The following is a 12,517-nucleotide window of genomic DNA, read 5'->3' as shown; positions in this document are numbered from 1 at the left end:
TGGGGGTGGGGGGAGGTTGATCAACCAGTACTAAGTTGCAGTTAGATAGAAGTAAGAAGAGTGTGATACTGCACAGTAGGGTGCCCATAGAAAACAATAGCTACTTTATATTTCAAAAAGCTAGAAGGAAGGATTTTGGATGTTTTTACCATAAAGATATGATAAATGAGAAGACAGATTTAACCTGTTGTAAACACTACACAATGTATACATGTATCAAAACATCACATGGTACCCCATAAGTATGTATAACTTTTATGGTCTTAGGTATCAGTTAAAATAAGTTTAAATTTTAAAAAAAGAAAACATACCAAATTCAACACATTGTTCTGCTCTTTGTAAACTTAATGCTCTTGAATGCACTTCTATCAGAGTGACAAAGGCCAATGGATGATTTTGGAAACAAATACATTTTTGTCAACTACTGGTCACTTAAAAATATTTTTGCACGTCTGTTATGTATTTCAGGCAATTAAAAACAAAGAATTCTTAATTATTCCAAATTATTACAAGCTCCTTTATACACTCATTTTAAATGACCTTTGAACCCTGGGAAAATCAAAGCTGTAGAAGACATATTTTTGCAGGTGTTAAAGTGCAGGTATACATGAAACCCAATATTCATGACCAGTGTATATGATGGATCTGGAGGCAGCCATGTATATATGGCCGAAGGACCAAACAGAGAAGGACTTTAACAAGTGTACTTTTTAAAGAAAACAGAATTGTTGGATGACTCTGAACCAGAAGTTCTTGGTGAAATGCCATTGCTCTCAGTGGCTGATTAGATTCAGAAATCAGGATGCATGGCAATTATTTTTTTATTTATGGTAATGAAATAAAACATCTGAAAATGTGATTGTTCCCCCAAACTCAGGATTTAAATATACACCATCTTCCTTGACAATCAGTTTAATGGAATGTGTTCACTTGGATTAATTAACCTCATTTTACCCATGCATTTTTTTTTTTTTTGGGTGGGGAGGGTACTGGGGATTGAACTCAGGGGCACCGGACTACTGAGTCACATCCCTAGCATCTCAATGAGTTGCTTAGTACCTCGCTTTTTTTTTATGATCATATAAATTTTTTATTTAATTTGTTAATATAAAGAATTACATTGATAGATTCTGTGCTATTAAATCAATTCTGTGCTCCTGGAATAAACGATTTGGTTGTAACATAATATTTTTTAAATTCACTATTGTATTCTGATACTATTTTAGAGATTTTGCATCTATATTTGTCTTTCTTTCTTTCTTTTTTTTTTTTTTTTTCTTTTTTTTCTCTCCTCCCCTCTGAGGCCCCAGGGACTTGAACCGGGGTCCTTGTGCTTGCTAGGACCAACAAGAGCCATTCCTTCAGCTCCATTGCATCTATATTTATAAGTGAATTTGGTTTCTAGTTTTTTAGTATCTTCACAAAGTTTTTAATATTAATGAAGTCAGCACAATTTTCTTCCCCCTTAATGTGGGGGATGGAACCTGGGGCCTCATTCATGCTAGGTGAGTGCTGGACCTTGAGCCTACATTCCCAACTCTTAGCAAAATTTTTATTTTATTTTTTTGATGGTACTGAGAATTGAACCAGGGATGCTCTATCACTGAGCTATATTATCAACACTTTTTTAGTTTTTATTTTAAGACAGGATCTGGCTAAGATGCCCAGGCTGGCCTGGAACTTGCGATCCTGCCTCAGCCTCCCTAAGTAGCTGGATTACAGGTGTGGGCCATCAGCTGGTTCCTTTCTTTTCTTTTTAACAATGAGAACATTTATGGCTATATCTCTTTTCCTAGAGTACAACTTTTAGATTTGGGGACCTGTGCTCCTGAAATTAGTAAAGTTTTCTAAATTAAAAAATAGGATGGGGGACAGAGGAGTAGTGCACACTCTGTTGTGGGACACAACTTAACAACAGACTGATCACCACTGAGAAGTCCAAATTTGAGAATATTAGCCAACCGACTGTCTCACACAACACCCAAAATGTCTATTGGGAGAATAGCCCCAACCATAGGGTTTGCAGGGGTTTTTATGCCATAAGTCAGTACATCAATCATAAGTGTCTGTTGCTATGATTGAAAACTATAAACTAACATCATGAGATCTAAAATCATAAGCAGAAAGGGAAATGGGTCAAAATGACCTTACTTACGCACAAATTAAAGAATGGTTACTAACATCTCGACAATCACTGTTGACACCACTGATGACATGGTACATTGTTTAGGAAAATAGGAATTAAAAAGAGAGTAATTTTTCATTATACAAGAATTGCTATTTTGTGTTGCCAAACATGTCATGCTAAGCAACTGATGATGGGTACAGAGGCAGGGTGTTCCCACAGGACAAGTATTTCCTATATACCATGGAGTCTCAGGGTAAAATGGAGTCTGTTTAGTCATTGTCCGTATAGCCTGGCCTTTAACATTTCCATGGAGTCAAATATGTCAACCTGTCACAACTCAAGGACTAGTTTCAACCCCCACACTCCCCTGCCCTGCCTAAAAGAAAAATGGATTTACTGATAGGAAAAATTGTAAAATGCAAAGCTGGATTAGAGCCAGGAGGAAACTGGGAGATTTGTTTCCAGATCTCAGCTGGATAAGTGTTGGGCTCTTTCAGCTGCAGGCAGAACGTACTTCTGCCCATAGGTCCTCACTGCTTGGTGTAGTAAGATCAGAAGGAAAGATGCCAGTAAGTGGAACCAAAGAGGTTGGTGACTTGTGGAAGTTCACACAACTCACTGCAAAGCTGGCTTGAAAGCTCACAAAGAAGGAATTAATGGAGCCCAGAATGGATCTGCTTTTTGGAGTACACCAATAAAATAGAGCTAAGGACACAATCTAGAGAAATGTTTAGAGTAAGTGGGTGCTGGATGCTGGAGCACCTCGCTTTTGCAGAGGCTGGCTTTGAACTTGTGATCTTCCAGCCTCAGCCTCTCAAACCACTGGAATTACAGGCATGTGCCACTGCACCCAGTAACCCATTCATTTTAATTAAGGTGTAATTCTATAGTAGAAATTAAATTTTAATTTATGCTTAAAACTACATTCTTCACCACAAAAGATTCAAGTAATACAAAATTGTGGGCTGGCAGGAAGCCAAAGGGCGTGCTTGGTATGCCTGGAGAAAAACAGGAAGCTATTACAATTGGCTACATGTATGCTTGAGCTCGTGATTGCTTGACCTTCAACAGGATTGGGTGGACATATCTGATCGAAATTGCTTATGCATGAGACTGCTTATATATAGAGGGTGTTATCTGAATAAAAAAAGAAGCTCCTTCATGACAATCTGAGGTGCGCGTGTCTTTATGTCCCACTGGACGGCGACATTTGGTGGCCCGTACGGGGAATGGTGAGTGCTTAGGTAAGTAATAAAGGAGAAAGTTTTTCACTAGCACAGTCAACTAGCAGTCAACTAGCAGGTTTCCCTATTCAAGGAAACAGTGGCCTTGAGGTACTAACGAAAGTCTCCCCTAGTGAGGGAACTTAACAGAAGGCTGTCCCAAGAGACAGCAAAGCACGTCCTGTAGTAATGAATGTGTGTAAGGTGTTAGTTGTGTTAATATTTTTGTTACTTTTTCTTGTTTGATTTCTGTTTGTTGTGGTGATGATCAGAGAGGCCATATTATAGCCATGGGATCGGAAATTTTACGGATTTGCATGGAAGGCTCTCTTAAGGCATTGTTAAGAGAAAATGGAACTCCATTAAAGTCTAAAACTGTGTGGGCATTCCTTAAAACCATAGAAGCCTGTCCTTGGTTCTTAGAAGAAGGGCTCCTTACTGTCCCTCAGTGGGAGCGTTTGGGAAAGGACCTCCATAAACAAAATGAAAAAACGCCTCTCCCTCTTGGTACTTTGCCTATATGGATATTAGTTCATTTCTGTCTGACTTCCAAAAAACCAAAATTTCAAGAACAGTTAAGAGAAGGGGAAGAGATATTAGAAACTGTAAAAGAAGAACAATCAAGTCGAGCTTCTGAAAGAGAAAGTAGATGTTCAGACTCAGAGCAGGGATGTGACTCTGAAGAACAGGAACTATCTGAGACAGAGCTAGAAAAGAAGTTCTTTCAGTGGCATTTAGCCCCTACCGCGCGGCGCCCTCCGGCGTATAATCCAGATCACCACTCTTTTCCAAGTTGTAGGAGTGCATGTACTTGCTGCACAGGGGCGGCCCCCAGACAGTGGGCTGATGTAGAATCTTGATCAGTGTTCCCAATATTCCCGGTATTTGAAGATCAAAACAATCAGAGATATCATCAAATATTAGATATAAAATTAGTGAAACAGTTAAAAGAGACAGTTATGTCCTATGGAGTACAAGCTGCATTTACCATTTCTTTATTAGAGAATGTTGCAAGTCAAAATCTTACTCTGACTGATGGGGGTAATTTAGCAAAAGCATGTTTATCTGGGGGACAATATCTTATGTGGAAGGTGGCCAACCAGGAGTTATGTTCTGATACTGCCTGACGTAATGCAGTTGCGGGCAATCCTCAATGAAATCTAGACATGCTGACAGGCCAAGGACCATATGAAGGGCAAGGTAATCAGATTAATTTCCACCCCAGTGTGTATCAACAAATTAGTGCTGCTGCCACTAAAGCTTGGAAAACACTTTCAGGTGCTGGCGATCTTCAAGGACAGTTATCTAAGGTTATTCAAGGCAACAACGAACCCTATGCCAATTTTGTAGACAGATTGATTCAAACAGCAGGACGTATATTTGGAGATGTAGACTAGGCTATGCCTTTAATCAAACAGCTTGCATATGAGCAAGCAAATAAACGGCGTAAAGAAGCAATAAGACCTTGGAAAAACAAAGACCTTGGAGCCTATTTAAAGGCTTGTAGGGATATTAATGAGGCTTTTATTCAAGGTCAGGTGATGGCTGCAGCGCTTGCACAGGGTCTTAGAGGCAATGCCAACTCCCGCCCAGGCCAACAGTGTTATCAGTGTAAACAATATGGACACATAAAAAAGGACTGCCCCCAGGGTCCCGTGCCAAAATTATGTCCCCAATGTAAAAAAGGGAAACACTGGGCAAGTGACTGTAAATCAACTAGAGACAAAGATGGTAACCCTTTACCTCCAAAAAATGGGAATCAGGGCCCCCAGCCTCGGGGCCCACAAATATACAGGGCTATCCAGTCCATACCTCGGGCCCATTACCCCTAGACTCCCCAACTAGACAAACAAGAGGAAGTGCAGGATTGGACCTCTGTGCCTCCACCAGAGAAGTATTAACTCCAGAGATGGAAGTATAACCAATACCAACTTCGATTGTCGGCCCATTAACTAAAGGAACAGTGGGACTAGTTCTGGGGAGGAGTTCTTTTGCTTTAAAAGGATTAAATATTGTCCCTGGAGTTATAGACCTGATTTTACAGGAGAAATAAAAATCCTTGCTTCTTCACCAAGAGGTGTAGCAATAATAGCTCAGGGTGATCGCATAGCACAATTGTTGGTCTTACCCAGCTGCCATGATCAATATCCATCAAAGAATATTATTAGGGGAAATAAAGGATTATGTTCTACTGGCCAAAATATGGTCATGTTAACATTGGATTTAAGAGATAGACCTATGACAAAGTTAGTGATAGAAGGCAAAAGTTTTGAGGGCTTATTAGATACTGGGGCTGACAAAAGTATTATCAAAATTACAGAATGGCCCAAAGCCTGGCTGCTTCAACAGGCAGATCAGACTTTAAGGGGATTGGGTATAGCTTCCAATCCTAACAAAAGTGCAGCCATATTAAAATGGAAGGATGAAGAAGGTCATAGTGGTAGCATCCAACCTTACGTCCTTGAACATCTCCTGGTAAACTTGTGGGGGAGATGTAATGTATGAAGCTGCTCCCCTGCCCATCAGGTACAGCCATTTTGCCCGCCTCCCAACCACCTGTCAATCTGTGAACATCCTAGCTAGCTATTGTTTCATCAGTCAGCTTGCAAGTATCCTTCTCCGATATTGGTCCCCTGTTAGCCCAGCGGAATTCAACTGTTTTACTGTAGCTCCCCCGCCATCTCTTTCCTTTCTTCTGTCTGTCCTACACACTTTTCTCTATCCTCCTGGCTTTCCACTCTCTCTAGCGTGCACCCTTTTCTTTTCCTTTCTCTTTTCCTCTCATTTTCTCTCTTACCCTGCAGGGAGACACTGTTTGCTTAATAAATTCCCTTATGTGATTTCCCATGTCCAGTGTGGTTCCGTGGAAATTCCTTACATTGGTGCCAAGACTCGGGATGGGATCTTCCACTGTCTCTTAAGGGAGTGTAACCCCATCTAATGACCCAGTCCCGCCGGATATGGCTCCACCTTCCATTCTGCCTGGTCGCTCTGCCTTTATCACTGGACTTCAGGTTGGTGAGTATGCTGGCTTATCTGCTGGGTGGATTCCTGATTTTATGGTGGAGATCTCTCTCAGGATTGAGGCTCATCTCGTACTCGGCTGCACTCTGTGGCCTCCAGACGCCGGGGCACACACTTGCATTCACCCTTGAAAATCCTGATATCAGGTCCTCAACTCTTCTCAGCTTTTGCCTGGCCCCACATTGATATTTATGTGACAACATGATCAGTGTGCTGCCCCTCATCTCCAGCCCAGTACTCTGGCCTTGGGACGCCCTGGCCACAGACTTGGCTGCATCAGTCCCCACCATGGAATTTGGGTCCTCCAATCTGGCAGATTCCACCTTGGGACCCAACCCCCGGTACTTAAAGCCATCAAAATCCCGTTTGTGTAATGGCACACAGCTTCCATGAGCGAGCGGGCAGATGGAAAGGGATTCCTTATTTTCAAGTCTTTTGTTTCTTGCTTCTTGGCTCTTCCTGCAGGCTCAAGCGCCTCCAAACCTAAATTAAAAGGACCTAAGCATCAAGCTTCTGCTAGAACATATTAGCCCCTTTCAGATTCAGATCTCAGTCAAGGCTTGCATTGAAATGTAAATGGGGAAGGCGCTGTGGGAAACAAGTCTGAAGCCCAAGGGAAAAAGGTGTCCATTTTAAATTTCTCCTGGGCTACAACTCAGAATACTTTTCTCCCTTTCAACTTTTCTCTCCTTCTCATTTTCTCATGCTTTAATTAATAACCATTATCATTTTTCTTCTAGGACTTTTGTTTTTCTTAAATGCTATATTTTTGAGCTCACAATTTTGATCCTACATACCTACGTTAATGATTTTTGATCCAACTCTAGAGTTATTTTTGAACATTTGTTACATTGCAATGGAGATAAATATTACAAGGCCTTTGCTTTTGTGTTAAATATAAGCACGCATAAAAATTAAAATTTTTAAAAATGGATCCAAATATTTTTAATTCACATGATTTAAAGAGGTTCAATTTAAATTGGGTAAACTAATAGAAGTAAAATGTCCTTAAAATTAACTCACAAGTCTCTAAGTGGTCAAACTAATAAAATGTTGATGTTTATAAAATGTCTAACATCAATTTTTCTAGGAATTTTCTTCAACAGGAAAGAGCTGGTAAATACTGTTGGTACACTTGTCTGATATCTTGGTTTTTCTACAATAAGAGACATGTATGGAATTACTCAGATGTGTTTGTTAGAGACATCTAATTAATTTATAAAGTTATTCCATGGAGTAACATATACTTAAAAACATTATTCTTTGTATATTAAATGTGTTCATATTTTCCAGGTATATAAGCCTTTAAAGCAGAAAATTTATCAAGCTGCTATTCTCCAAATTAAACTTGTCTGTAATGGTAAACCTATCATTTAATGTTCTGTTATAGGACCTGTCATCAATAGGGTGTTTATAAACCTTTATTTTCTAATATTCCTTTGCCCCTCACTGAACTTAAGAATTTGGTCATGCTGGTCATAGCAGAAGAGGAAAAATTAGCTTTAGGAAAAGCCCTGCCTTACCTGAGATAAGGCTCTGCCTCACAACTCTGCTGCATGTCAGAATGGCTCCAAAAAGTATTGCTTCAAGAGCGAACATCATAAATTAACTTGGAATAGTAAGCCATCACCTATAGGACAGATAATGTAAACCCCAATTAGATAAAAGGAGGTAAATAACTGTAAAGTTATAGACATCGAAGCTAAAGCCCAGTACTCTTACTTTATGACTGGTGAGACTGACTTGCTTGATGGTTAATGATCAAACTTAGAGATTGAGATTAAATATAGAGGTCAAGAAAAGTCCATATTTGGGTCTTGCCCTCAAAGTCAGCCTGAACCCAGGAAACAAGAGGACTTCTCCAAGGAGCTTTGCAACTCTGGGTCACACAACCTCCTGACCAAGGAGATTGATGAGGCCACTAGAGGAAAAGCCATTCATTGCACCTACTTCAGAGGAGGGTCATGGAAAAAGGGAGACACCCTAATGCTTCCAAGGGGAGCCACCTCATCAAGAAGACCCTGCCTAACTAATGGCACTGGTGGAGTTAAGAAGCTGCTCTCAAGTTCTCTATGAGTGACCCCTGTGGGAACTCAGCTGACTCTTTAACAGACAGAACAGGTCACTTTGACCAGCTTGATCTTAAACACCTAGCAAAACAGTTAAAACCAAAATATAGCCACTCTTGGGCATTTAAAAGAAATAATACTTAAATGTAACTTAAGATGTACACTTGTGTTAGCCCACTAGAATAAAGACTAAAAGCTACAAAAGAGAGATTCTTAGGCAAATGTGCCTGATAACTATCAAGAGTCAGAAGTTTTTAGTCAGTTTAAGGCCTACAGACACAGGTAGGCTTAATATATGTTTGCTAGTATCTCTACTAAATGTTGTGTTTACATTCCTGATAACCTAGACAATGTTAAAGTTCCCAAATAAAGACCTTGTCCTCTCCAGCCTTTGCTAGGCCTTGTTATGGGAACAACTTCTCAGTCTTCCACCCCCTGGTGAGGAATTATTGACTTCTGTCATCTTTATGATATGCATTGGCATGTTCCAGATTCTGCAACATTTATATTGTATCAATCTCATTTCAGTACTCATGTTTTTTGTTCTTCTCTCATAGAAGCACCCATCCCCAGATGCCTTTACAACCTGCTCTTCCCAACCGGACTTCTACCATGGACCCCTCAATTGATCCGATTTCTAAAAAGGAAACTCCAAACTGCTTGCCCCACGCTGCTCTCTTCCAGCTCGAAGAAACCAGATCAGTCATCACCCCTTTTCCCTACAGCAGTGAAGGAGTTCCTAGAATTAGAGAGGTAAATGAAGTCAGAATTGGGGACAGGCAGTTAGTGTAGAAATAGGGAACCAGTCAAATTGAGAAAATGAAGTCCACGAAAACCATCTGCCTTTGGAAGTCTGGAAGGAGAATGGACTTTTTACATCTCGCCTGCAAAACCAGCCCCAGTCACTTAGGCAGGAAGGAGAGAGAAGACTTCAAAAAGAACTGGAGAGCAAAATATTTTCTTATAAAAAAAGAAATGGAGGAATGTAATGTGTGAAGCTGTTCCCCTGCCCATCAGGTACAGCCATTTTGCCCGCCTCCCAACCACCTGTCAATCTGTGAACATCCTAGCTAGCTATTGTTTCATCAGTCAGCTTGCAAGTATCCTTCTCCGATATTGGTCCCCTGTTAGCCTGGCGGAATTCAACTGTTTTACTGTAGCTTCCCCGCCATCTCTTTCCTTTCTTCTGTCTGTCCTACACACTTTTCTCTATCCTCCTGGCTTTCCACTCTCTCTAGCGTGCACCCTTTTCTTTTCCTTTCTCTTTTCCTCTCATTTTCTCTCTTACCCTGCAGGGAGACACTGTTTGCTTAATAAATTCCCTTATGTGATTTCCCATATCCGGCATGGTTCCATGGAAATTCCTTACAGGAGAGATATCATGGAACAGATGAATTTACATCTCACATCCGAGATCCCATACAGTAATCTAAAAGCTAATCAAATGATGTTAGCACAAGGACACATAGGGGAAAAGGTCTTGGGAAAAATAGTCAAGGACCTACTTCACCCATTTTAGTTACTCCAAAACAAGACAGAAAGGGATTGGATTTTCATTAGGGGCCATTGAAGCAATTAAAATAACATGGAAATCTGATAAACCTGTCCAGGTCCCTCAGTGGCTCTTCTCAAAAGACAAATTAGAAGTGGCCCAACAATTGGTTAAAGAACAACTAGAGACTGGACACATCAAACCATCCACCTCTCCTTTCAACACACCAATATTCATAATAAAAAAGAAATCAGGAAAATGGAGGCTATTACATGACCTAAGAGCAGTAAATTCTATAATGGAGCCCATGGGACCTATTCAATTAGGATTACCTACTTTGACTATTCCAGTTAATTGGCCCTCCATTGTAATTGACATAAAAGATTGCTTCTTTTCCATTCCGTTATATCCCTCAGACACCAAAAGGTTTGCATTTACTGTGCCCTCAATAACAGTTCTCCTAATAAAAGATATGAATGGATAGTTCTCCCACAAGGCATGGCCAATAACCCCACTATGTGTCAAATATATGTAAATAAGGCCATTGAACCCATACACCTAGCAAACCCTCAACTTTTAATCTATCATTATATGGATGATATTTTGTTAGTTCATAAAGAAAAAACTATCTTGGAAAATTGTTATAGTTTCTTAATAAAGTCACTAAAAAGGTGGGGCTTACATATTGCCATTGATAAGGCACAAATGACAGACACCAAAAACTTCCTGGGATCTATCATAAATGCAACTATGGGTAAACCCACAAAAATTAGTATTCGAGTAGACCAACTTAAGACTTTGAATGACTTTCAAAAGCTATTAGGTGACATTAACTGGATTAGACCTTACCTTCACTTACCCACCTCAAGTCTGGGCCCCCTGTTTGACACTCTTAAAGATGATTCTGATCCCCTTTCTAAGCGGGTGCTTACCCCTAAGGCTCGAAAAGCTCTCAAGCTTGTTGCAACAGCTATGGAAAAGGTTCATATTGATCGTATTGACCTAGCTAAGCCTTTATCATTCATTGTCTTGGCCACAAATAAGTCACTCACAGGAGCGACTATTCTATGGGTTCACATGAATTATGCCCCTAACAAGGTCTTATCCTTGTTTACTGAATCTGTGGCAGAATTAATCCTTAGGGCATTATAAGTATCCCTTTCCACTTTTGGGTCACATCCCTCAACAATAACTACTCCTTATACTACTGATCAGATACAATATCTTATTAATAATTCAAATTCATGGGCTATAGTCTTTACTTCTGCTGTGTTTGACTATCATTTGCCATCTGATCCTCTTCTCCAATTTTTGGAGTCAACATCCTATAATTTTCCCCAGTCACCCGAAAATAACCTATTATAGGAGCTACCCTTATATTTACTGATGGATCAAAAAATGGTATGGGTGCTATTACTGTAAATAATGTTATGGAAACATTGCTGTTTAATACTCTATCTGCACAACAAACAGAACTATTAGTAGCTATAGAAGTATTCAGAACCCACTATGAACGCTTTAACCTATTCTCTGATAGCAAATATGTTGTTAATGCTATTCAAAATTTAGAATTAACTGGTCTGCTCTCCCTCACTTGCACCATCACTAAGTATTTACAATCTTTACAAAAACTTATTTGGGATAGAAAAAGCCCTTTTTTTATTGGGCATGTTCAGGCTCATACTGGCCTTCCAGGTCCTCTAAGTTTACACAATGATTTAACAGACATGGCCACCAGAGACCCACATATCTTTGATGCATTTGAAAATGCAAAAAAATTTCATTCCAAATTTCATGTAAATGCTTCTACTCTACGTTTACGCTATCAGATTTCTAAGGCAACAGCTCGGGACATAGTCAAGTCTTGTGCTAAATGTGCTACAGTTATTCCTAACCCCTCATGAGGAGTAAATCCAAAAGGGCTTCAGCCCAATCATATTTGACAAATGGATGTAACTCATTATTCAGAATTTGGAAAACTACAATTCATCCATGTGTCAATAGATACTTTTTCAGAATTTATTATGGCCTCTGCTTACACTGGAGAAAAAACCAAAGATGTAATAACACACTATTTACATTCTTTCTCCAACCTAGGGGTCCCCAAAAAATTAAAACAGATAATGGTCCTGGATATACGTCCCAGGCCTTTAAACAATTTTGTTCCACCTTTGGTATTCAACATGTCACAGGAATTCCCTATAATCCTACTGGACAAAGCATTGTTGAGCGTGCCCACTTAACGCTTAAAAACATGCTTTGTAAACAAAAAGGGGGAATAGGGGCATCATACAGATCCCCAAAAGACAAATTATCTGTTGCCTTGTTCATTTTAAATTTTTTAAATCTCGATCCTGAGGGCCGATTGGCTGCTGACCGTCATTCAGAGCCTAATAAAAAACATCTACCTCAAGTGCTCTGGAAGGACATTCTATTGGGACAATGGAAAGGCCCGGATCCGGTATAATCTGGACCTGAGGATCTGTTTGTGTTTTCCTGCAGGACGCACAATCACCAATTTGGGTGCTTGAAAGATTGGTCAAGGCTTCCTCAATAGAAAACCAAGAACAACAAGAAGATG

General features: G+C 39.9%; 1 protein-coding gene across 1 annotated transcript in view; it reads right to left on the bottom strand.

Annotated features, from left to right (window-relative positions):
• Nucleotides 1-12,517, bottom strand: part of HEATR4 (HEAT repeat containing 4) — a gene marked incomplete at its 3' end in the record, with an annotated part of 285,455 nt that overhangs the window by 163,853 nt on the left and 109,085 nt on the right. The window lies entirely within an intron of this gene.

Source organism: Sciurus vulgaris, assembly GCF_902686455.1.
Source record: "Sciurus vulgaris genome assembly, chromosome: 2".
NCBI classification, from domain to species: Eukaryota; Metazoa; Chordata; class Mammalia; order Rodentia; family Sciuridae; genus Sciurus; species Sciurus vulgaris.
The sequence above is the reverse complement of the archived record's forward strand: the minus strand, read 5'-3'. Positions and strand labels throughout refer to the sequence as shown.